The sequence below is a fragment of the Vulpes lagopus genome, chromosome 20 (genome assembly GCF_018345385.1).
Source record: "Vulpes lagopus strain Blue_001 chromosome 20, ASM1834538v1, whole genome shotgun sequence".
NCBI classification, from domain to species: Eukaryota; Metazoa; Chordata; class Mammalia; order Carnivora; family Canidae; genus Vulpes; species Vulpes lagopus.
Genome location: NC_054843.1, coordinates 15,001,959 through 15,027,016, shown reverse-complemented (window position 1 = coordinate 15,027,016; position 25,058 = coordinate 15,001,959). Strand labels below are relative to the sequence as shown.

General features: G+C 42.3%; 1 protein-coding gene across 3 annotated transcripts in view; it reads left to right on the top strand.

The window, feature by feature from the left end:
• Positions 1-959: 959 nt before the first annotated feature.
• BACH1 (BTB domain and CNC homolog 1) overlaps positions 960-25,058 on the top strand; it is a 63,353-nt gene continuing 39,254 nt past the window's right edge. The window contains exon 1 of one of the 3 annotated variants that reach the window (XM_041734962.1): positions 960-1,041. The gene's annotated coding sequence lies outside the window, so the exon portion shown is untranslated. Of the gene's footprint in view, positions 1,042-21,202; positions 21,328-21,866; positions 22,004-25,058 lie in introns of those variants that run through there. The other 2 variants (XM_041734963.1, XM_041734964.1) reach the window with 2 other exon arrangements.

The window sequence follows — 25,058 nt, the reverse complement described above, 5'->3', positions numbered from 1 at the left end:
AATTACAAGCATTATTTAAACATTTAATTAAATAATTGTCTTTGCATTTTGAAGGGAAGATTCACAATTATCCGGGTCACTTAATAAACCATCTGATTTTATTTAACCTTTCTCTCTGAGGAAAGTTCCCTTTAACAAGTACCTCTCAGAATCATCCCAATCACCTTACAGCTTTAAGAAATTACTGCTCAGAATATTGAGGTATTATTTCAGTAAAGGGTATGGCACGTTTCTCCCTAAAATCATTTAGAAAACTGAAAACTACCCAACATTCCCCTACTTTGCACTGCCCTTCTCATTTTCCTGAGAAAATTTCTTGCACAGAGAAATTCAAACGGAAGTCACTGGGCAAAAGGAAGTATCAAAGTACTCAAGTCCTTTGAAAGCCAGCTGAAGGGTCATTGGTGAGGGCGACCAACTCATCCCAGTTTGCCTGGTACTTTCCCAGGCTTAGCTCTGGAAGTCTCAAATGCCAGGAACCCTCACAGTCCCTGGAAAACTGGAAGGGTTGGTCATTCTAGGTCACTAAGGATGAATCTGAAAAAATGAGTCTCAACATAATTATCACAAAATTGTGAGCTCAGTATTGTACTTTATTTTGCTCCTTTTTTAAAAAAAGATTTTTACTTATTTATTTGACAGAGGGAGCACAAGCAAGGGGAGCAGCAGGCAGAGGGAGAGGGAGAAGCAGACCCCCTGCTGAATTGGGGGGTGGGGGACAGGGAGGGTGGAGCTGGATCCCAGGACCCAGGGATCATGACCTGAGCTGAAGGCAGATGCTTAACCAACTGAGCCATCCAGGCTCCCCTCTTTTGCTACTTTCAATGTAAACTCCAAAAGATAGTTAACACAATATTGAATAGTATCAGATGTTAATTCAATAGCATCAAATGAATGGGACAGATATTTGGTGAAAGGATACATAGAAATTACCATACCCTTCTCGTTTTTCTCAACAGCATGAGACAAGGTGAAGAAAAGAAAGCAGAAAAACAGATGTAACTTTCACTATTCACTAGACCACTGAGCTCCAAAATAAAGGTAAATGGAGGAAATATTAGTTTCTATTTTGTTTTAAAGATTCATTTATTTATTTATGATAGACATAGAGAGAGATTGAGAGAGAGAGAGAGAGGCAGAGACACAGGAGGAGGGAGAAGCAGGCTCCATGCCAGGAGCCTGAGGTGGGACTCCATCCCGGGACTCCAGGATCGTGCCCTGGACCAAAGACAGGTGCTAAACCACTGAGCTACCCAGGGATCCCCTAGAGTTTCTATTTTTATTTAATTTTACTAATACTGAAAAATTAAAAAAAAACCTTAAAAACACATAAACTAAGCTTTACTGCTATGTAATATGCGTATTAATACTACTGTCTTCAGTGGTCAGGAAGTCCAGGAATATGTGCTACTGGGAGGAAAGAAGGGTCAACAAGCGTTTCTTTCCACCATTGGTCTATTTTTGAGAATTTGGGGACATATTATCACTTACATGCTATGGGAAGTCATTTTTCTGTTAATTTACAAAAATAAGACCTTCAAATATAGAGTGTGTAATACATTGTATTTGAGATGGAGTGTATCAAGCAGCGTTTGTTGAATAACAAACCACTTCAAAACGTAGTGGTTTAAAACAGCAACCTTTATTCTTTCTCATGATTCTGTGGGTAGGCTGAGTGGTTCTTCTGGTCTGAGCTGACTCATATGGAGTTGCATGGTTTAGGATATCTTCACCTACAAGCTGGCAGGCTGCGGAGTGGGGCAGCTCAGCTGGGATGATCCATCTCTGCTCTACATGGTCTCTCTCCTCTGGCAGATTAGTTTGTACATCTCATAATCAGTGAAGAGTAAAGAGCAGAAAAGAGGGAGGAAGCTCAGTGCACAAGCACTTTTTAAGCCTTTGCTTACATCATCTTTGCTAATCGCCCACTGGCCAAAGCAAGTCATATGGCCAAGTCCAGCTTCAAAGGTTAGAGAAAAATATTTTGCCTTTCGATGGGAAATTCTGCAAAACCACACTACAGGGATGGTCAGAATTTATGTCTACTTGGCAAGCAATCACAGAGGTGGAACTATTAAATCATGAAAATATTTTGTAATGCAGAGTAGTTCCTGCCTTAATTTCAACCAAAGTAGTTACAAGATGCATTAAAAGATAGCATGCATCATACAAACAAGACAGATTTGCTCACTTTTCTTGTAAAGATAAACCATTGTTAGAACCATGCTGTATAGCACATGTTTTTGTTTTTATTTATTCATGAGAGACATAGAGAGAGAGAGAGAGAGAGAGAGAGAGAGAGGCAGAGACACACGCAGAGGGAGAAGCAGGCTTCAGGCAGGGAGCCCCACGCAGGACTCGACCCCGGGACTCCAGTATCATGCCCCAGGCGGAAGGCAGGTGCCAAACTGCTGAGCCACCCAGGGATCCCCCAGCACATATTTTTTTTAAAAAGATTTTATTTGCCTATTCATAAGAGACACAGAGAGAGAGAGGCAGAGACATAGGCAGAGGGAGAAGCAAGCCCCTCCAGGGGTGCCCAATGCAGGGCTCGATCCTGGGATCACACCCTGAGCCAAAGCCATATGCTCAAACCACGGAGCTGCCCAGGCATCCCATATAGCACACACTTTTGACAAATAAACACACTTACTTTGTCCCTTCGAAGCAAATATGACATTTCAACCATAACAAAGCACCTATTTTTCAAGAAACTTGTGGTATGTAAAAAGCCTTTTGAAACAGTTGTTTAAAAATACTTCCAATGTGAAATTATTTTATTCCAAGAATGGATATTGACATCGTGCAAGTAAATCTAAGATATATTCATCACTTAGTGTTGTGCCCAAGATTACGCATCCAGGAAACCACCAAGGAGCCGACACCGATGCAAACACACGAGGGTTTATTTACAAGCTCGAGCTTGGGCCCAAGTATACCTGACACAGCAGAGCAGGGACTTGGACCCCGAGGTGGGTTTCAGCTGAGTTTTATGGGCTGGTCTAGGGGACATCCAGAAGGGGGGGAGGAATTTCTCAAGTTCTGTTTACATTCTGATATGGGGCTTGCAAGGGCATGATATGGGGCTCTCAAGGGCATTGAGCTCTGTTCTCATTCTAATATGGGGCTTTCTAGGGTGTTAAGCTGTAAACTGTTTTTTTCCTGTAACTGAAGTAATGTAAATTTCAGCTGTTATTCCCAGGGGCCTGGGATGGCTGTACTTGTGCTAACGCTGACCTGAAGGTGGAATGGCCTTAATTTTCTCGGCCTCCACACTTAGCATTATGCTTCTCAAAATTTACATTCTTGTGGATATACTAAGAGGAGCAGATTAACACAAAATAGATATGGTCTGACCAGAGCAACTTTGAGATAAGTGCTTATTGTTATTTTGGGCAGCTATTGTTTACAGGAATTTGTTATACAGCAACAGATACATAATACAAAGTTAATTGGTTATTGTTCTTTAAAGCCATGCTTCCGGTGATTATTTTCTTCATATCAAGCATCTTAATGTTCACGTGTTAATAATAAATTGTTTCAAAATAACTCTTTGCTCTGTTATGTTTCACTGTTTGTTTGATATAAACGGTCCTCAGATATCTCAATAGGACCAAGAGCTTTGCAGTTTCCATATGCCAGATAATGTAAACGACAGGGCTTAGATTAAACATTTAATTAAGACACAAGTAGCTTTCCTTTAGGCATATTAAAAGTGTCATTAGAAAAATGGCAAAAGACTTAAACTTAGCATGACTACAAATTATTGAATTTATATTTTTAGTGAAAACTTCTAAGTTTTTTTAAAAAAAGGATTTAGTTTATTTTACAGAGAGAGTGGGGGGGGGGCAAAGGGAGAGGGAGAGAGTCTCAAGCAGACTCCCTGCTGAGCACTGCACCAGACTTGGGGCTGGATCCCACCACTCTGAGACCACGACCTGAGCTGAAACCAAGAGTCAGATGCTTTAACTGACTATGCCACTCAGGTACTCTACTTTTAAAGGTTTTCCCAATTCTCAGTTTTTGAATTGATTGTTTCAGTTAAAACCTCTAAATTATTTATGGCTATGTCTTACTGGAAGCCTTAATTTCTAGAAATTATTTATATAATGAATAAATAGCTGCCATTTTTTGAGCACTTAATGATTGTGCTGAGCCCTTTCTGTTCATCCCTTCATTTAGATTAGAAGAATTAGAAGAGCTTGACCTACATAAAGGAAGGCAATCACCAGCAATAGATTTTATCCAGAAAGCAGGACCAAAAACAAAGAGTAAAAGAGAGAAATACAAAATGACATTACTTTCTTCTTGATGGTTCTTTGAAGAGCATTCATAAGCCTTCATTAAAATATTTCTTTTTTAAAAAAGATTTTATTTATTTGAGAAAGAGAATGAGAGAGAGAGAGAGAGAGAGAGAGAGAGAGAGAGAGAAAGAGCATGAGTTGGGGGAGGAATAGAGAGAGAGGGAGAAGAAGATTCCGGACTGAGCCGAGAGTCTGACTTGGGGGACTCTGGGATCATGACCTGAGCTGAAGGCGGATGATTAACTGACTGAACCACCCAGGTGCCCCTAAAATATTTCTTTTTATTCTATATTTCATTTTTCTTATTGAGACAATTAAAACATTTTGTCATTTAACTGCCATCCCATTAAATTTAAAAAATATTTCACCTTAAAAAGAAGTAATTTGTAGTTTAAGTTTTAAAAATTATAGTGTTAATATTTTTAAATACACAATGGAAGCTTAAGGGTTTTTTTTTTTTAGCATAGTAGATAATAAAATTGGAGTTTGGTAATTAATATTAGGTTCATTAGTGAGCAACTTTATCATGAAAATAAAAGAATTATAAAAGATGAATCTACCTTTGAAAGTTTAAAGTACTATTTTATCTCTTTAATCACTTATATTTTTTCAATTGAATGCTTCTATTTTTAAAAGAGCTATAACTCTATGTTGAGTGTCATAATTGGCTAACAATCATTAGATAATTTCTAAAGATTGAGACTGTTAACATCATTTTAACAAAAGTCTCCTAATTCTTAAAAATTTATTTTTATTTTTCTTTAAATTTATTTTTCATGTTGGATATTCTCAGAAGCATGTAGCACAGAGCCATTCATTTTTCCTGGGAAGGTTGGGGAAATTTCCAGTCAGGAGAAGGTTTTTCAAGCTGGGTCTTAAAAGTAAGTAGTCAGAAAAAAAATAAGTAAATGGATGGCTTTGAGAATGGTGTTCTTAAGGGTGAGATAATAGCAGGTAGGAAAACAAAGAGTTTTCTCTATACTAGCAACAGACAACTAGAAAATAAAATTTAAAAACAATACCATTTCTAATGCCATCAACTATCATAATATGGTAAGAATAAGTGTAACAAAATGTGTGTTAGATAGTCGATATTTGTATCTTAATCTTATATTCTGTGATCTCACCAAATTCATTTACTAATTCTTGTAAGTTAAATTTTTTCTTACAATTTTCTACATAAAAACATATCAGCTGTTTAAATATAAAGTTTTGGTTCTATCCATTTGTCATTCTGTTTATTTATTTTTCTTGTCCTAGTGAACTGGCTATTACCTCCAATATATTGTAAACTACAAAATCATTGCTGAGAGAAACTGAAATACATCTAAGTAAATGATGAACTATGTCATATTTGTACATTGGAAGACTCAAGATTGTTAAAATATCAATTCCCCAAATGATTGTAATTAGAAAGAGAGAGCAGGGAGGAGGACATGGGTATACATTTGTCACAACTCACAGAACTATACACTTAAAATCTGTGCAGTTAATTGTATATAGATTATATTGCTAGACAGTTAATTAAATGAAATCAAATCCAACTGAGAGATTGAAAGGCAAGCCACGGGATGAGAGAAAACTGACAAGGACATGCATCCTAAATATATATTTAAAAAAAGTCTTCCTAGAACTCATTAAGAAAATACAGATAATAAAATAGAAAGTGGCAAAAGACTCAAGCAAGACCTCACATAACAGAATTTTGAAACGGCTGATACATTTATTAGATGAGGTTTAACATCATGGAAATGCAAATTAAAACCATAAAGAAATAGTACATATTACCAGAATGGAAAAACTTTAAAAATTGATGATGCCAAATGTTTTGGTAGATGTGAAACAACTGGAACTCTCATTACCAGTAGCAGGAAGGTAAACTCAATAACCATTTTGGAGAGTTGTTGGGTAGTATCTCCTAATGCTGAACCTCTGCATACCCTTTGTATGTGTGTTTTTTAAAAATACCCTTTGGCCTAGCAATCCCACTCCTAGTTTTATATCCAATACAAATGTGTGGGTAAGCTCACCAGAAAACATTTACAGGTATATTCAGAGCAAGTTTATCCATAGTAGCCCAAAACTGGAAATAATCCACATGCCTACCAACAGTAAAATAGATGCATACATTGTGGTACATTCTTCATACACAGCAATGAGATGTGCATATGATTCCTACTCCTAAAAACAGAGATGAATTTTGCAAAAATAATGCAGAGCTAAAGAAGCCAGATACAAGATCATAGACTGCATAATTCAACTTATACAGAAGTTTACAAAATAGGCACAACTAATTTGCTGTGTGAGGTTTTAGAATAGTGGTTATTTTGGGGGGAAATGGGTAGTTATTTAGAGACAATATCAAGGAGTCATCTGGGAAATGGAAAAATTCTTACATTGATCTAGATGCTGGTTAAACAGGTGTATTTTCACTTTGTTCAAATTTTTAAATTGTCCACTTATGATTTGTGCATTTTTCTATTTGTATGGTTTGTTTCAATAAAAAGTTTACATTACATTAAAATAAAAGGACTAATGAAGGCCCAAGGCAGTGAGAATAGACATGAAGGGGAAAACTACTTGATATTAAGGATAATTCAGAGGTAAAATCCACAGGCTTTGGTGATTGGTTTTGAGGAAGCCAGAGGTAAATGATGGGGACAAGATAGTCTGGAAAAAGGCAGTTGATACCATTTATGGAGATTGAAATATCAATAGTGGAGGAATTTGAGGTGAGGAGTAAGAGGGGGTATTGTGGGTAGTATGATAATATGATGCAAGTACTGAGCTAAGAAACTCTGAGAACACGAAGATGCCAGGAGGTCATTGAAAGTACAGGTCTAAAGCTTAGAAAGAGGTCAGGGATAGTGATATTTTTACCATTATCATAGGAGATATTTAAGCCATTCTTTTTATGGATTTCATCTTGACTTCATTCTACAATTTAATGTATATAAATTTTATCTCTGACATTTCTGATTGCTCCTTCCTTATATACAACCTCATATGTTTGTGTATTGGTTGGGTGGAGGTTTCTTACTTTACCTGGCTTCCTGAATAAAAACTTTTAATTGTTTTGAATATGATTTTAGGTATTGTCTCCTTATTTTGACAACATTTATGGTTGTGCAGTCAGTCCACCTGAGATCTGTTTTGTGTTCTACAGTTAAAATGCCTTTTTCTGTGCTTGAGACTTTTTGAGTTTCTTAGATGTATATGTTTCTGGTTTCCATCAAATTTGGAAAATTTTTATTGTTTTTTCTTTCCCTTTCTTTTCTTCAGGATCTCCAATTACATGAATGTTAGGCTGCTGAGGTCCCACAGTTAACTGATGCTCTGTTTATTTCTTTTCCCAGTGGGTTATTCCATTTCATTTTGGATTGCTTCTGTTGCTGTGTCCTCAAATTAACTACTTGTTTCTTCTCATTGTCCAATCTGATGCTAATGCCATCCCGCTGATGGAATTTTCATTAAGACATCATTTTTTTTTTCTAGAAGTTGGATTTGGATCATATCAATAAGTCACATCTCCACTTATAACATATAATTTTCCCTCTATCTTCTTGGACATACAGAATATATAGTTACAATAACAGTTTTAATGTCCTTATCTACTAATTCTATCATTTGTATCCCTATCATTTCTGGATGTTTTTCTATTGATTGGTTTTTCTTTCATTACCGGTGTCCTATTTTCTGCTTCTATATATACCTGGTAATATTTGATTGGATGTCACTTACTGTGAGGTTTACCTGTTGGGGTGCTGGATATCTTTTATTCTCATAAATATTCTTGAGTTTTATTGAGATGCAGCTATGAAAACAGTATGATTGTTTCAAGGCTTACTTCTAAGCTTCGTTGAATGAGACCATAGCAGCCTTTAGTTTAGGGCCACTTTTGCCCCCCTACTGAAGTAATTACCTTCTGAGTATTCTGCTCAATACCTCATGGATGATGAGACTTTTCCACTCTGGCTTGTAGAGACCTGAACTATTCCCAGGCTTTATGAGCCTCCAGTATTTGCTCCCTCTGCTCCTTTTGAGTGGTTCTTTCCCTGTCCTCCAGCATTTTCCTCACAGACATGCATTGATCATTATTAAACTGAGGACTGAGGGGGGCCCTCTGCAGATTGCTAGAGTTCTCTCTTTGTGTAGCTCCCTCTCTGGAGCATTCTGCTCTGTGAATTCCAATTGCCTTGGTTTCTCTAGACTAACGGTGTCTGCCCTATCTCCATCTCCTCAAGTTGACCACTAGGCTCCACCTGGGTTCCCTCCCTCCGGGCAGTAGTCTGGAGCACTCATAGGACTTAGCTCCCCTCTCTCAGGGAGTATTGACCTATGTTGTCAGAATCTAATGTCTAAAAGCCATTGTTTCATATTGTTTTCTGATTTGGGGGGCTGTTTCTGGTGAGAGGGTAAATCTTGTCCCTGTTACTCCATCTTGGTCATAAGCAGAAGTCCAGATGCCTTTTCCTGCAAACATTTTTTTCCCCTTTCTTATAAAAGAATGTAGAGAGTAACTTGTCTCAACCTTTTCCATTGACAGTCTCATAAATCTTACCGTTTTCTATTTATGAATAGGTAGTAGACAGGCCACACCTGCATGACTTTCTTCCCTAGGGAACCAAAGGAAGCATGACTTACCTTTCTAGTATCTGCTATCATTGAATTCTATCTGTGTGACTGATACTATTTCTTGAAAGAAAGTTTAGTTATAGCTCTCCTTTCTCTTTTTTTTTTAAATGTCTTCTTCAGCGTTTCTAATGCTATCTGATCAAAATACTGAATTTATACGGATGACTGTTCATTGCCAGTGGCCAAGAGTACAGATGTTAACATTGATCAAAGTTGGATGTGAGTCCTGGCTCAACTACCAAATAACATTCCTTGAGCTCTTTCCACCTGGCCAGAAACTATGATAAGGGTCTTTATATATACTGGCTCACTAAATTCTCAGGACAACCTCATCTACTACCAAAGTTGGTACTATTGTTACAATTTATAGTATGACGACCAACACCAGAAGTCAGAATGCTGGGGTTGAATCTTGGTATTACCCCTAAATAACTTTGTATTGATGGGTAAGTTCTTTAACTTCTCCAAGCCTTGGATTCCTCATCCCTGGAGGGAAGTAATAGTTTTTCTCTCACAGGGCTACTGTGAAGATTACAAGAGAAGAAATATGTGAGGGAGCACCTGGGTGGTGCAGTTGGTTAAGCATAAGCTTTTGGCTCAGGTCATGATCCCAGGGTCCTGGGATTGAGCCCCATGATGGGCTCCCTGTTCAGTGAGGAGCCTGCTTCTTCCTCTTCCTCCGCCAGTCCCCCTGCTTCTTCACTCTTTCTCTCTCTCTGTCAAATAAATAAACAAAATCTTTTTAAAAAAAATGCATGAGGTGTTCAGCATAGGGTTTGCTGCCCATAAGTGCTTTTGAAAAAAAGGTGACTAGTTGCATTATTTTTCTGGGAAACACTGAGAATAAAAAGAATGCAGCTTTATAGCATTCTTTTTGGGAACTTGACTTTTGGGAACTTGATAAAGCAGCCAGGAGAATGCATCTCCTAGACCTTCCACTGCAAGGCACAGTTGTAATTGACTGAGGGTCACAGCAGCTAAACTTTGAAATTCAATGGTATCTTTGTTCAAGTCCACACTTCTCATGGGCTGCTCCCGGACAGTGATGGAGTGCAGTGGGGGATACTAAGGCAGAACCATTCATGTAGCCACAGGACTCCTACTAGTGTCAGAACAGACTCAAGGACTTCCTGGTGGTTTCGCTGACCCTTCATTAGCCTGCACCCCATTTCGAGGACACTTCATGCAACCTCCTTCCCCTCTCTCCTTTGCTTGAGGTCAGACTTGTATTGGAGTCTTACAGTTCTGTCAGTCTTTTCTGGCTCCCTCCCTACTTCCTTTCACATCCGCACTCCTCCTAATCAAATGTTTAATCCCGTCTGGGTGTCTGCCTTTTGGAGGACCTGGCCTAACACACTTGAGTTCTTGTTTGGTTTACCCTGGTAATTATGCTAATCACAACTTGCAGAGAGTTCTTCCTGGCGCCAATCTCAGGGGAAATGATGATTACCACTGTTCTCAGAAGTCTCCGTCTCCATTTCTCCAGCAGTTCCTTTTTGACCTCATTGGATTTCCCACCATATTTGAACATGAGAGCCCCCTGCCCCTTCTCTAGTTTCTGTCTTGCCGGTGATGGTTAGTAGATCAGTCTTCAGCCACACCCTTTTCTCTCTCTGCTCCTGGAAACCTCGAGTCACTATCTCTCACCAGTATTGTTCAGTAAGGTCTGTTTCAAATGTCTTTGCACTGTCTCAATACCTACTGGAGTCTGCTATGGAAGATGTGCAAGCAGATACTTTTTATAGAACAGAACGGAGGGCATCTTTATAGAACTAAGGACATTATACACAATGGAATTTTACCTGTTTTGGTGATTCCTTCCTATAATTGTACATTCTATATTAACTTCCATGAACTTAAATACTCACTGTGTGTAATATTGGGCAAACTCTTCATCATGAAATAGGGATGGGCATATATGTCCCATTTGGTCATTGTGAAGATTATATTGATAATATCTAGCCCTGTGCCCAGCATTCATCAAATGTTGGTTTGTTCCTCTACCTAGGTGACTCAATCTAAGATAGCTCTTGGTTGTTTCAAGGAGAATTAAATGAAAATGTTCACAGATGAGAAGGAGATACAGAGAGGGTGGTAAGACAAGACTTGAACTCAGATCTTCTGTCCCCGGAGCCTTCCCTAATACCAGTCATTAATTATAAAGTAAGACCAAAAGTATCCTTAGTTCTGTCTTAGGTCAGGTTCCCCAGAAGCAGCCTTTGAGACACAGGTTCACATGCCCATGATTTACTTATTATTTATGATTTCTTCCTTGGGGAAGCCAGGAAGGAAATAGAGGAAGAAGGAGAGGGAAGGGGAGGGAGCCCTACAGAAGGTAGACTTAGTGATCTCACAGGGTACTTGGAGAAAAACTTAGGCTGACCTGAGGCAAGGGAGTTGGCTTTTATATTTCTGAGCCCACCAACAACCATCACCTAGGGTAGGTTGATTCCCAGGCATTTCTGGATCTGTGCATGTGGTGGAGGTGGGGGGGGGGGAGTAGCTTCAGCAGACTGAAAAGTCTTCTAGAGAAGAGCTGCAGGTGCTGGCCATTGGGAGGAGAAGCACATGAAAGGATAGAGGGGCCCAAAAATGGTCAAAGGGGTCTGAAGGGCTAGATAGGAACACCGACATGGTTCACTGTAACCCCAGCTTTCTCCTTGTCAAGCTGTTCCCATGGTTTTATTTTCACTTTAGAAGATGCTCATCTCAAAGCACACATACATTCTCTCTTCTGAAACCTAGCATTATGCTAGTTAATCACTAAAATTTAAATTTAAATTAGGGTAAAGAGTTCTTGGGTAGTTTCACATGGATACATGATTAGCCTTCCCATGACATTAAGTGCAAAACTACAAAATCCAAGGTAGTTGGATTTCTCATCTTTCTCTTCTGCTCTCTAGTCCCTTCTCAGAATCAGCAAGTTCGGTGCTGGCAGGACCTGATCTCTGCTTTTCCATTGCTTTTAATTTTGACTACATGTCTAAAATATTCTTGGCTTCCATTACAATAAAGCTGATTATTTATACAACTTAAACTATGTGTTGTTGTAAATACTGTCTGTATATTAACTTATGTAATGTTTACAACTAGGCTAGTGAAGCATATTAGCATAATCCTCATTTATGGTTGAGGAAACAAGCCCAAATAGTAAAGTAGTAGAACTGGATTTAAGGAATCTGGCTCTAGAGCCCATGCTTGTCACCACTATGCTGAAATGCCTCTCCAAGAGGACGGAATTCCCTCCCAGAGCAGCCTATGTTAATTTGTGTTCCATCCACGTTCTTATCAATGACTCCCTGCCAGCTTGAATTGGACTAATAAGTACCCAAGACTAATATAGACACTTAGTCTCTGGACCTGTTGATTTAGATAGCAGCTTCTATTCTAGGCCATCCCTGGCTTGTTCTGTGGTCCCTCCCAGCAGGACTCTGGCCAGAGAGGCCAAGATTTTGCCGTGTTTGACCATTACAGGTAAAAGTGATTTAAAAAAATCCCCTAAAAGTCATACTGCAAGAGAAAGTTGACAGGCAAATTTTGTAGAAATTTGTGAATAAGTATCAAAAATCATACTTAATAAAAAAATAAAGGGTATCACTGCACATTGTGCAATATAAAGCCTTCAACAAGCATATAATTCAACATGATGGGACAATACTGAGATCCATGGATTCAAGTTTATTTATTTATCTGTATTTATTTGTGGGATCCGCAGGAAAACTGTTTCAGGTAGAAGAAAGGTCAAAGAACACAAAGAGCTGCGTGGCAACCTTTGCTAGCTTTTGTGCCAAAAATTCGACTTCCTTATTTTATAAATGGGATAATTTGTTTTACCTACCTTAGAGGGTAGTGTATCAAATGAAACAAAATCTATGAAAATGGTTTATAAATTATCAAGTATTAAATACTCACATACGTTTAGCATATTGACCATGATCACGATAGATATATCTGAAACTCTCCTGCTGCTTGTACTTTTATTATATTTACTGTACTTTATTTTTCTACTAATAATGATGAATTTATAATTTCTCAGGATCTTTTCTTTTTTTTTAAAGATTTAAAAAAATCTTTAAAAAAGATTCATTTTTTAAAGATTTAAAAAATCTTTAAAAAATATTTATTTATTTATTTGAGAGAGAGAGAGAGAGCACTGCGCACACGCATAGATAGGCGCATGCGTGCCTGTGTCTGAGCAGGAGATGGGCAGGCGTAGACTCTCTTCTGAGTGTGGAACCTCAGGCTGACTTCCATGGGGGGCTGGATTCCAGGACACAAAGATTACGACCTGAGCTGAAGTCAGAGGCTTAACTGACTGAGCCACCCAGGCACCCCAGTGTAGATCTTATTCTCAACATCATATTTAAAGATGAATTTTTAATAAAAACCTTAATAGATACCACTGTTTCCAAAAGTTGTGCCAACTCTTCTCAATAATTCCAAATTAGTCTCTGTTGGTGTCCTACTGCTTAGCAGTCCTTATTCTTCTATTGCCCTCCCCGTCTTAAGACCCTCAAAGTTGTCATGGCTCTCAGCTATAGCTTCCTATTCTAGATACCCTGTTCCATTTTCCCATCAAAACGTATTTGAACCTTATCTGCTGTATTTTTATAAATTTATTCTCTCTAGAGTGATTGTGATTGTCCTTGAATGTGGCTTAATGTTTTTGTCCTTCGAAAGGACTTTAACAGAGAACTTCTGAACATGCAAAACTTTCATCCCCAAAAATTAATCTCCGAGGGATTTCAGGCACCACATAGAGAAAAAAGGCAATGCCTGATTCGTCTGGATCTGATAACAGAAACATGGACTTTTGTCTTTTAAATAGACAGACTGTTGGAAATGTCTATGATTATTTTTGTTCCTTTCTATGGCACATCATGTGGTGCTTGCAAATGGCTTTATGCTTGACTTCTCATTGCTAAGGACAAAGAATCAAATTATGTTAGAGTTTGTTTTTAGAAACCTAAGCGGCACTTGTAGCTAATTAGAGATATGCTCTAGGTTTCCTTTTCTTGTTTATCCTGAGGGATATAAAAAAAATTCCCAATGGTATTTCTTCTGGAAATTGTATTTAGCCAGAAGGCAATTTTCTAGTGTTCTAATCAATTTAAATTGATGCTTTTAGAACCCTAACCTTAATATTAATTCTAAAGCTACCTTTTATTTAGGTAAACTTTTCAAATTATTAGTAGAAAGAAGATACCTCTTTTTACTAAATGGAATTCAACATCTCTTCATTCCTATTGCTTCACTGCATAGATGTGGATTTAACATATATTTCTTTATTTTGGTTGCATTAAGTGGATCTGCCTCTTTCAATTCATGTAATCTTTTAATTATGATGCAGATTTTTTATTATTCAGTTATAAAATGCATAATAACAGAGGAAGAATTTAAATGATTAGAATAATTCCATGTAATTTCTTATGCCCTCCCAGTGTTTTTGCAGAGCTTAAATCCATGAAATTGTTTTGAAAGATTTTAACTTCCTTTTTTCCCCCATTTGGCAGATGTCCCATGTTTCAAAGAGCCATTTCCTGGAATTTTATCAGAGTATTTTTACTAGCTTCTCTACATCTCTGTTTTCTTATTTGTGACCTAGTTATATCTAAGAGGAGATGGCAATCCTGAAGTCAATAATAATTCATAATTTCAGAATATTTTTTTTTTTTTGCCCTTCTACTCTCAACACTATTATACTGTTATTGACTGCCATTCATTTGCCAGCTTTCAGGGTCATACATATGTGCAGCTTGGGTGTGTTGTTAACAATCCATTTGTTCCCATATAACCTAGGATGCATGTCTGCAGGGGTTCTCAGCACATGTGTTTAAACAGAATGATATGGGGTCGAAGCCTTGAGATGAAGAAGGGGTATCAGTTGAGACTGCATTTGGCTTCATGTAATAGAAACTGAATTTCCAAAGCTTAACTGAATAGAGTTTTCTTTCTTTGAGATGATTAGAAAGTGAACCCCACAACCAGGAGCTGGTGAACTGCTCGCAGGAGCCACCAAGGACTTCAGCTTCCTTTTGGCTTCCTGTTCTGCTATCCTTAGCTTATGGTTTCAAGAGCTCCACCTCCAGTCTTTTGACGGGGGAGGGCAGAGTATAAAAGTGCATACCAGCTGATGTGGTCTTTTGTTATCAGGAAAGTTAGAGCTTTCCTGGAAGTTCCATAGAATGCATATTTGCTTATATCTGGTTGACCAGATGGCTCATGGAGTCTGGGATGGTGTTTTTAAGTGTTTTTGAGCACAACTAGAATTATGTTAGAAAAGAAGAAGGGGGATTGGGTAGACACCTAGGAGCATCTGCCAAAAAGGGGATTTAGGAAAAGGGAAGTGAGTGGGAATACACTGTTCCTGGTTTAACTAAAGGTCAGTCCTGAAGTCACTAATGATGAATATACAGAGCATTTCCAGGAAGTAGGTACCACCTGGACCAAGCCATGTTGGGCTTTACCTTATGAAAGTTCCCACATTCTAAACTTGCAAATCAGGAACCTGAACTGCTGATACATTGGCGTCAATCTGTCTTTCGGATGCACACTCACCCAAAGCTGCAGCGGCAGAAAGAAAACCGCAAAGATAATGTGTTAGCTTACGATGAGAATATTGCCAGCAAGTGTATACCAAATGTTCGCCAACTGAATAATTTCAGGCAAATGTATGTGTAGCCAAATCATCGGAAAAAAATCAAAGAGGGATGTGAGTAGGGTGACCTTGATGGCTGATCTAGTGGAACCAAACCACAGTAGTCTGTGGTTCCTCTCTTCCCAATGTCCTCAGGACTAAAATAGTACTCAGGAAGAAAATATGTATCCTTGGCCACTGCACCCTCCCCCTGGGCAGCACAAGAGATGTGTGTCTGTGTTTATGCTTCTGGTTCTCCCTTTTCTTGGCTTCAGATTTTGAAGAACTCCTCCTTTTGACTTTCCTTATATGTGTACATATGTTCACTCTGGCTACCCCCAAGTCTTGGCCTGGTGAATCAGTCAGGGAACTGGCAAGAAACATATGGGTCTACTTACTAGGGTGAGGACAGGTAACCCGCCAAGGGACAGTGATGCACCCTGGGGCTAACCCAGATGGGGAGGTATAGCTCTCAGTCCTAGAAGGATGCTGCTTTGGCTGTAGCTCTAGGTGATAGTTACCTGACAAAAGTGCAAGTTTTTGGTAAAAGGAAAATGACTACAGCCAAACTATGGTCTGACAGAGAAACAGCTATGTTCCTGGTAATGACCCCCATTATCCAAATAAAGCCAGAAGTGAGGGAGCCAGGGAACCCATGGATTCTGTGTCTATAGACCTTCGTCCTGCAGCACAGAGCAGGGTGCAGAAGGCCAGAGGGACTCTGGAGTGGCCAGCAGTGGAAATCTAGCAACCCCAAGTGATGGTTCTCTTTGTGGTAATATGCCTATCTGTCCTCTGATCCAACAGCTCTTTTTCTAGCTTTTAAATCTTGGAGGTCAGACATCATTCTACTCCATCTCCAAAGTATTTCCTACCTACAGCAGCCCAGTCCAGGGAACAGGTTGTTGAAATGGTGTGTGTGTGTGTGTGTGTGTGTAAGAGGTAGGGCGGGGCCCTCACAGCCTGTACTCATTTTCTCTTCTCAAGGATTTCAGTACTTCTTTTTCTAACTGTGGTCACTTGAGCCCAATCCCAGTTAGCTCAGTATTGAGTGATCAGGTTTCCTTTTTGACCTGGCTGTTAGGAAGCTACAGAAGATTATGTAGCTCATCTTTATCAAGGATATATACACATTTCTCGTAGTGGCACATGAGTACATTTAGGTCAGGGCTTCTCAACCTTGGCATTATTGACATTTGGGGCCAGAGAATTCTTTGTGAATGGGGGATATAGTATGCTTATTCACAAAGTGTTTTATCCATGGGGACTGTCTTGTGCATTATAGGATGTTTACAGCATCTCTGGTCTCTATCTACTCGATATCCGTAGCTCCCCCTCCCCTCCTTATCAACACCCTATTTTCTGGGGAGGCAAAATTGGCCTCTGTTGACACCACTGCTCTAGGTGAAAAAACAGGTATAGGCCAGAGGTGAGTTAAAATACAGTGCCTCTCCTGATTGTGTCACTTTCAGTAAATATATTTATATACTCACACATGTATTTTATATGTATATTTATATATGTGATATTACATAATTTTGAGAACATTTTTATTAAAACAAATATATTATGGAGTAGAATTTAATACGTGCATCAATTTTTCGTTAAAGATCAAGAGCTGCAGGCTATATAATCCTTGTTGTAAACATCAACAAATACATGTAACAAAGCTATCAGGCTGGATTTTTCTGCTCTTTGCAGACATGTGACCTTGGCTGAAGGCTCTGTATGTGCCGTTTCTGACTCAGCAACAAGCAGAAATATCACTGGCTCCACAGAAAGGCACTTGCATCAAATATTTAGTAACTTTAGTAATTTTATTTATTTATTATATAATAAATACAATGTCTAGCATTAGCTTCTGAGAGAATAACTTGTTCTTTACTTCAATAAATATATGCAAAGGAGTGAGGGAAATTTGAGGTATAACTAAGCTGTAATTGGGGGAAATTTTAAGTGTCAGATCAGGCTTAAAATTAAAGTCTCTTCTATATATTTTGTTTTATGGATCTGAACTTCCCTCTCACCCCTGATCATTGGGGTTGTGATTCCTTTTACAAATTTAACTACATTTTCAGGCTCTATTCCACCCTGATATATTTTCTTTAGCCAAGCTACTTGAAAACTTAAGCAGCTTAAAACGATCATTTTAATTTTTTATAATTCTATGGGTTGACTGGGTTCAGTTGTGAGCTTCTTTTGGTTGGGGTTGCAATCATATAAACTTCACTACATCAGAACATCAAGACAGCTCACTGACAGGATGCATTTGATGCTGACTACCGGTGGGCTGCTCTGCCGGGGCTACTGACTGGAGAGATACATACTAGATTTTTCACAGCACGGTGACTTGTTTCTGAGAGTATGTGTCTCAAGAGAGATCATTTCAAGAAAGAGTAAGTGGAAGATGCCAGTCTTAAGACTAGATACGAAACTGGCATAGCGTAAGTTCTGCAGTGTTCTCTTGGCTATGCAGCCACAGGGCCAGCCTAGATTCAGGGGAATGAAAAAGAAACTCCTCTTCCTGATGAGGAGAGTGACACAAACTTCACAGCAATCTTTAGTCCACCATGACCTCCAAGTGTTTTTTGGAGTCACAAGAATTTTTGAATTCTACATGGAATTTTGAATTCTACATGGAATTTGAATTCTACATGAATTCTACGTGGGATTTTTGAATTCTTCATGGAATTGGGGGATTCTACATAGAGCCACTTTGGTTGTCATTAAATCTGGTATCTGGGCAGCATCACTTTCACCAATTTGGCCCTTGTCTGATCTAGTTCTAGTTCTTCTCCAATACTGTCTTTTTTTTTTTTTTTAACTCTTAGACTTTGTGTACATCTCAAACCGTAGGTTACATTCCCTTCCACTTCTCCTTTATTTCAGATATCAGGTAAACACTAGGGCATGATCATCCATGCTATTCCAGGAAGTCCTTATTGTTTTCTAAAAAAAGATGTTCATTTTCCATGAAAATCTTCCAACTGGGGGCAGGGGAGTTATGGCTTCAATCACAATCCTCTCTGAGGGAAGAAGTGTCAACTGGCAGTTTTTTGAGTTGTGAGACCTATGTTTATTTATCTTGGTAATTACCCATAGTTGAAAGCCTATTTTTCAACCCCCCAAATTTTGTTGACTGGATAGCACATGAATTTTTAAAGACAAAAGAAGCTAAAGCAACAGAAATGGAGTGAATGAAGTTCTCTAGAATTAGCTTCTAAAAACAATCATATGACTTGGAGATCTCTATATTCTGTTGGCCCATGGAATAAAGGCCAAATCCTAGGCATAGTGTATGAGGCCCATTCTGACTTGGTTTTATTTCATTCTTTAATTTTTACCATGTCCGTGCTACACACCATAAGCTCTAACTCAGTACTTCTTAAGTGTGGTTTGAGGACTACTTGTGACACCATTTTTTAAAAAAGATTTATTTATTTTTTCACAAGAGACACACAGAGGCAGACACATAGAGGCAGAGGGAGAAGCAGGACCCCTGCTGGGAGCCCAAAGTGGGATTCCAACCCAGGATCCTGGGATCATGACCTGAGCCAAAGGCAGATGCTCAACCACTGAGCTACCCAGGTGTCCCTACTTGTGTCACTATTAAAAATACCCATCCGTGGGTACCATTCAGGCCTATGAAGTCAAAATCTTTGGGGCAGGACCCAGGAATTTGTATTTTAACAAGCACCCCAGAGATTCATAGATACACTAAAATTTGAGGGTCATTCCTAGCTGTCTTGGTATCTTCAGCACATTTATAAGACTTTTCAAATAATGAAGCATATCAGAGGTTGTGCTAGAAAATATCACTACCATTATCTAAAGTGAAGAAGGGGGAAGCCTGGGTGGCTCAGCAGTTTAGCACCTTCAGCCTAGGGCATGATCCTGGAGTCCTGGGATCAAGTCCCACTTCAGGCTCCCTGCATGGAGCCTGCTTCTCCCTCTGCCTGTGTCTCTGCCCCCCCCCCTCTCTCTCTGTGTCTCTCATGAATAAATAAAATAAAATGTTTTTAAAAAAATAAAGTGAAGAAGGAAGAATTCCTCTCAGAGGTGAGGATCTGTTCTTCATCTAGAAGACACTGAACAGTGTGGGAGGAAAGAAGAATATAATTTCATTGGCTTAGGATGGAAGAATAAAGCCTTAAAAACTGTCCCTTTGTGGAAGAATCCAAATCCTTTCCTGGTCTGTGTTCTTTTCTCATTTCTCAGTGTTTGTACCCCACCATGAACCCTGGCGGTCTGGAGTGCTGTCTGCCTACCTCTGGCCTAACAGCCTGCTGCATATGCTCTTCCCTCCCTGGACTGCAGGGCCCCGTTCTTCCCAGTTAAGACCCAGTGCAATGTCACCTCCTGCCCTGATTTGAAGTCAGAGTCAATCACTTCACTCCTTGCACTCATGTCCCTTTCTCATGTATTCCGGACGTAACTCAAATGTCCCTAACCTGCAAGTACAAATGCAGTCATGCTAAGTGAGAATACCGACTTTATTAGATTGGTAATTTTTTTTTTTTTTTTTTTTTTGGCCCTGGCAGCTCCAGGCAGGGCTGTCTTCCTGTGTTTAAAAATGAGTCCACACACCCTGGTGCAGCTGCAATTCAGCCACCGGTTTCTCTCCACTTGAACTCACAGCTAACAGCTAAATCCCTTTGCACGGATCGCCTGGACTCCAGTCAGTTGGGCTGGCACGGACTCCGGGGTGCGCTCAGCGTGTCTCTCTAGATCGATAAGCTTGGGCTTTGCCACGTGTGCATCTTCTCGCGGAGGCAGTGCTTTACACTCCAGAGGTGCTAAATGGCTTGGGAACACAATTTTAAAACTGACAATTGGATAAACAGCAGGATGAGCATCGGAGGAGGAAAGCCCCACGAGGGCTCAGCGGAGCCGGCGGACACCACTGGGCGCTGACCCCGGCGCCCCGCTTCCTGGCAGCCACAGCCTATGGGGAACACCTGTTGGCCCGGATGCCTTTGCTTTCTTTGTCAGACAGAAAAAGTAGGGCTGCCAGATGCTTTCCACAAAGCCCTGGTGCGCCCGGCAGCTCCGACCCGCGAGCTCAAACACCGCCCCGCGAACCTGGGCGCCCAGCCACCCTCCAGGGGCGGCGGAGGGGGGGCCGCCCGGTGGCCGCGGCACCTGGGCCCGAGGGTCCTGGCGGCGCGCGCGGCCCGGGGCTGTCAGCCCGCCGTGTCCTCGCTGCCCTCGCTCGGGGAGGAGGACCGGGGGCGGGGGGGGCGGTCCTCGGGGGCTTCCCGTGCAGGGCGGGCGGCGCTCGCAAAGGGGAGCGGCGCGCAGACCCGGCCCCCGCCCCGCAGTCCCCTCCCCGCGACCTGTCGCGTGGGCCTCGGGCGGGGGCGGCGGGCGCAGCCGCGGCGGCAGCCCGGGGGATTCCGGCGGGTCCCAGCCCGCGCTCCGAGGCCTCGCGGGGGGCGGGGTCTGCGGCGGGGGCGGGGCTTGGCGCCGCGCGGTGGGCGGGGCCTCCGGAGGGCGGGGCTTGGCGCCGCGCGGGGGGCGGGGCCCCGGGAGGGCGGGGCTTCGGCGCCGGGAGGGTGGCGGCGGCCGCGGCTGCGGCCGAGGGGAGGGGAGGAGGGAGGAAGGAGGGGAGGGGAGGGGAGCGGAGGGAAGGGGAGCGGAGGGAAGGGGGCGGCCGGCCGCGGGGAGGGAGTGAGTCACCTGACCGCTGCCCGCGCCGCCCGCCGGGCTCGCTCGCTGCCGTCAGTCGGGCCGCGCGGCGCCTCGGCTCTGGTGAGTGGCTCGGCGTCCGGCGCGCCCTTCCCGGGAGGGTCCGCGCGGGGCCGCCCGCCTGTGAGGGGCCGCCCGCGGGCAGGTCCGGGGAGGCGGGAGGCGGCGGCGGCGGCGGCCGCTCTTCCTGGAAGTGGCCTCGGCCGCCGGAAGGGGCGACCTGCCTGCACCCCGTGCTCCGCGCGCGGGGCCGGCGCTGTTGTTTACGGGCCCTCGGCGCCGCGGCCCGCCCGGACTGTGACACATCAGCAGCGCCCGCGCGGCCGGCCCGGCTCCGTGTCGCCCTCCCGCCGCCTCCCGCGAGCTGCTGGCCTCGGGGCGGCCGGGCCGGGGTGCCCGCCGCGCGGGGAGTCGCCTTAAGAATGGCCGAGGGGGTGGCTGGAGCAAAAGACAGAAAACAGAGACAAACAAACCGCCCCCACCGTGCAGGGCCGGGCTCGCAGGCCGGACATCCCGGAGCTCCGTGTGTGGGGGCCGCGCCCGCCCGCTGTGGCTCAGGCTCCCCCCGTACGCCGAGGGCGGGAGCGGGTTACGGAGGCGCCGGCGGTGCGCCCGGGGGGGCGGGGGGCGCCCGGGCCGTTGCTCTCCGGTCCTCGCGCGGCGGCTTCGCGTCACCGAGGGGCTTTGCGCGGCGGCCTTTGTGCCCCGAGCCGTCGGCGTTCACCTCGGGCTGATGCAGGTATAGCGTCGTAGTGATTGTGAGAGACGCGTGCGGGGGGGGGGGGGGGGGAAGAAAAAAAAAAAAAAAAGACCAAAGCAGGCTGCTGTGTGATGCTTGAAGGAACAAAGGCTGTTTCCTGCAGGGATGCTCGTCTGTGTGCAGACGGGAGTCGGTGCTGGGACTGTGGCCCGCGGAGGATGCCGCTGCGGGCCCGGTGCATGCACGTACGTTACCGCTCCTGGTGCCCCGAGGCTTTGCCCTTAGAGCGGTCCGGAGAGAGCAGGGGCGGAGCGCACCGGGCGTGTTGGTGTCTGAGCGCTTGAGCGCTTCACATGGTCAAGCAGAGAAATGGGAAGAGGTAGGCAGGCTGCTTCCTGGTCCTGGGTGGTGGTGCACAAGGCTGGGCCGGGCCGGGCTTGAAGGCACTTGCCACTTCTGCCTTTGGCCAAAGAAGCCTGGGGAAGAAAAGGACCGTTCCCGAGGCAGCGTGGAGCGGGATGGCTTCGGTTCAGTGGCAGCATCGCGTGCTGTGTTCTTGTTGTCTAACACGGCTGTGTCCAGTGGTTTAACCATTGTTCAGTGTGTTGGTTGGATAACAAGGTAGGATGACTCCTTAAAAAAGTTAGGTTGCTGAGTCATTCACCCCAGCCTGAGAGGTAATTAAGAACAGCTGGTGCAGACACGCTCATCACATGCCTCCACCATAAAAGGCCAAGGAGAGCTCCAGAGGGGTTGTTTGGGAGGGCTGGAGGGGACCCAGCCAGGGGTGTCTGTTTTGATACAGGTAACGAGCGGGTGAAGTGCAGGAGCAGCCTTAGGAGGTGGCCGGCCAGGTGGTGGTTAAAGACAGACTGGCCTTAAGAATGCATTTGTGCTGCAGAGAGCTGCACTGAGGAAGACATTTACACCTAGGAGTGTCACAAAAAATAATTTACTACCTTTACTGTAGTTTTTTTTTTTGTTGTTGTTTCCCTCTTGTGGTTTTGTTGTTATGTGGTTTGTACATTTCAAAAAGTGAACTTAGTTTGTTCTTCATAAAAAGTTCTTTATGAGAGCACAGAAGGAGACTTCCTCTGGGTTTTCACGGCCCTTGGCTTTTTTTTTTTCGGTGCATACAGTCGTAGTTTCCAGCGGCGGAGACAAGGGTAAGGAGAATATGAGTGGAATTGGCAGGTGTCATTGGGTCGAGTCTAGAAAGAGCTAAGGGAAGGTAAACCGTATACATGTCGCATTCTCTCAGTTACGGTGGTGCTAGAGTGTCTTTACGTCTTAGGTCATTACTTCTTGCTTTAAAAAGGACCCAAGCTCACCAGCCAGCCCCCATTGTTAACAAAGTTTAGGAATGGGAAATGTGGAGGGGGGTGTGTGGAGAATGGCCCTTACCTGTGGTCCAAAGAATGACTAATTCTTATTGATGGTAATTCACTTAAAACATTTTATAGAGGGAAAAATGGTTAATTTTATTGCTCTAAGTTTGGGACTATAGGAGATTAGAAATCATGAACTCGGGATCCCTGGGTGGCGCAGCGGGTTTGGCACCTGCCTTTGGCCCAGGGCGCGATCCTGGAGACCCGGGATCGAATCCCACGTCGGGCTCCCGGTGCATGGAGCCTGCTTCTCCCTCTGCCTGTGTCTCTGCCTCTCTCTCTCTCTCTCTCTGTGACTATCATAAATAAAAAAAAAAAAAAAAAAGAAATCATGAACTTTTTATAGGTATTAGGTTCTCTGATATGGTGTGCCAGATGATTCATATGGAACAAAATATTAACGCTTTGATTTTTGAGATTTCAATTTTATGGCAAATAGGAAAGCTTCAATATAAAGATTAATGGTAGTACATACATGTTATATAACGTGGGTACATGCTCCTCTTTTTCTGTTGGGAACATGAAGAATTTAACCACTGCCTGTAATATTCTTCCAGCATCTGGAGTATTTTTTCTTTTTTAAGCTTCTGATTTCCTTTTAAGAGCTAGCATTCTTTCAAAATGTTGTTAATATTCATTTAATTTTTATTGCATACGTAGTCCTTTTTATGCTGTACTTTAAAGATTGGAAGCTTGAATGTAAATTTCTCATTACACTGTTGACAGGAACGGAAATTAAAAAAAAAAACACAGAATTGCCCATTACATATGATACCATGTATTTTGAATTTGGAGACAACCAGATGGTTCGTTTAATGCATATGATCTGAAGTATAATAATATGGAAAAGGGTGCAGTGGGAGCACTGGAAGATAATCTATACACTGGAGTATGACTTGTTTATAACAAATTCTTTTAACAGTTATTCTCTTCTGTTACTTCTTGAAGTCATTTTTTGGGGCCAAGTTTACATCTGCTTTATTAAGGGTTAATAAGACGACATATTCAGCAGAGCACTCGGGAAGTGGAATTCCCCCCCTTAGGGGGATATGTATATTCAGAAAATCAACTTCTAAGTATGCTGAGGAGGGATGGTTAGTATTTACCATTCAGTTAAATGTCATAGGCCATGTGCCTTCCACACTCCTGTACCGTGAGAAATGATGTTTAGAATAATGATTGTAAAGTTCTTTAAAATGACTAATTGTCAGAGATTCCATTCACAGTGCATATCTCTCCAAGACTTGTATTTTAGGAATCAGCTTCTTCCAATTTTCTGACTAATGTTCTGTTCATGGGAACATTGCTTTAACCCAAAACTCGCATTTCCTGAGGGTTCTGTTAAATGGAGGGTGTACTTTATGTGGTGGAATAAATGATTTATAAAATGTTTGATTAAAAAAAAAAAAAAACCAATGATAGCCCAAGGTATGGGTAAATTGAGCACTCTTTGCCAGAATCCAGGCCCCTTGAAGAGAGTAAACATTTCTGAACTGCAGGTAAAATAGATTTACACCACCATGAAACCTGGACTTCTGGCTTACTCGCTGGATAACATGAACAGAACTGAAGGTTTGGTGAGTGCAACGGACAGAGAGGCAGTAAGTGAAGTGGTTAAAACTGGGGGATCTGGGGCAGCCCCAGTGGCCCAGCGGTGGCCCAGTGGTTTAGTTCTGCCTTCAGCTGGGGTGTGATCCTGGAGACCC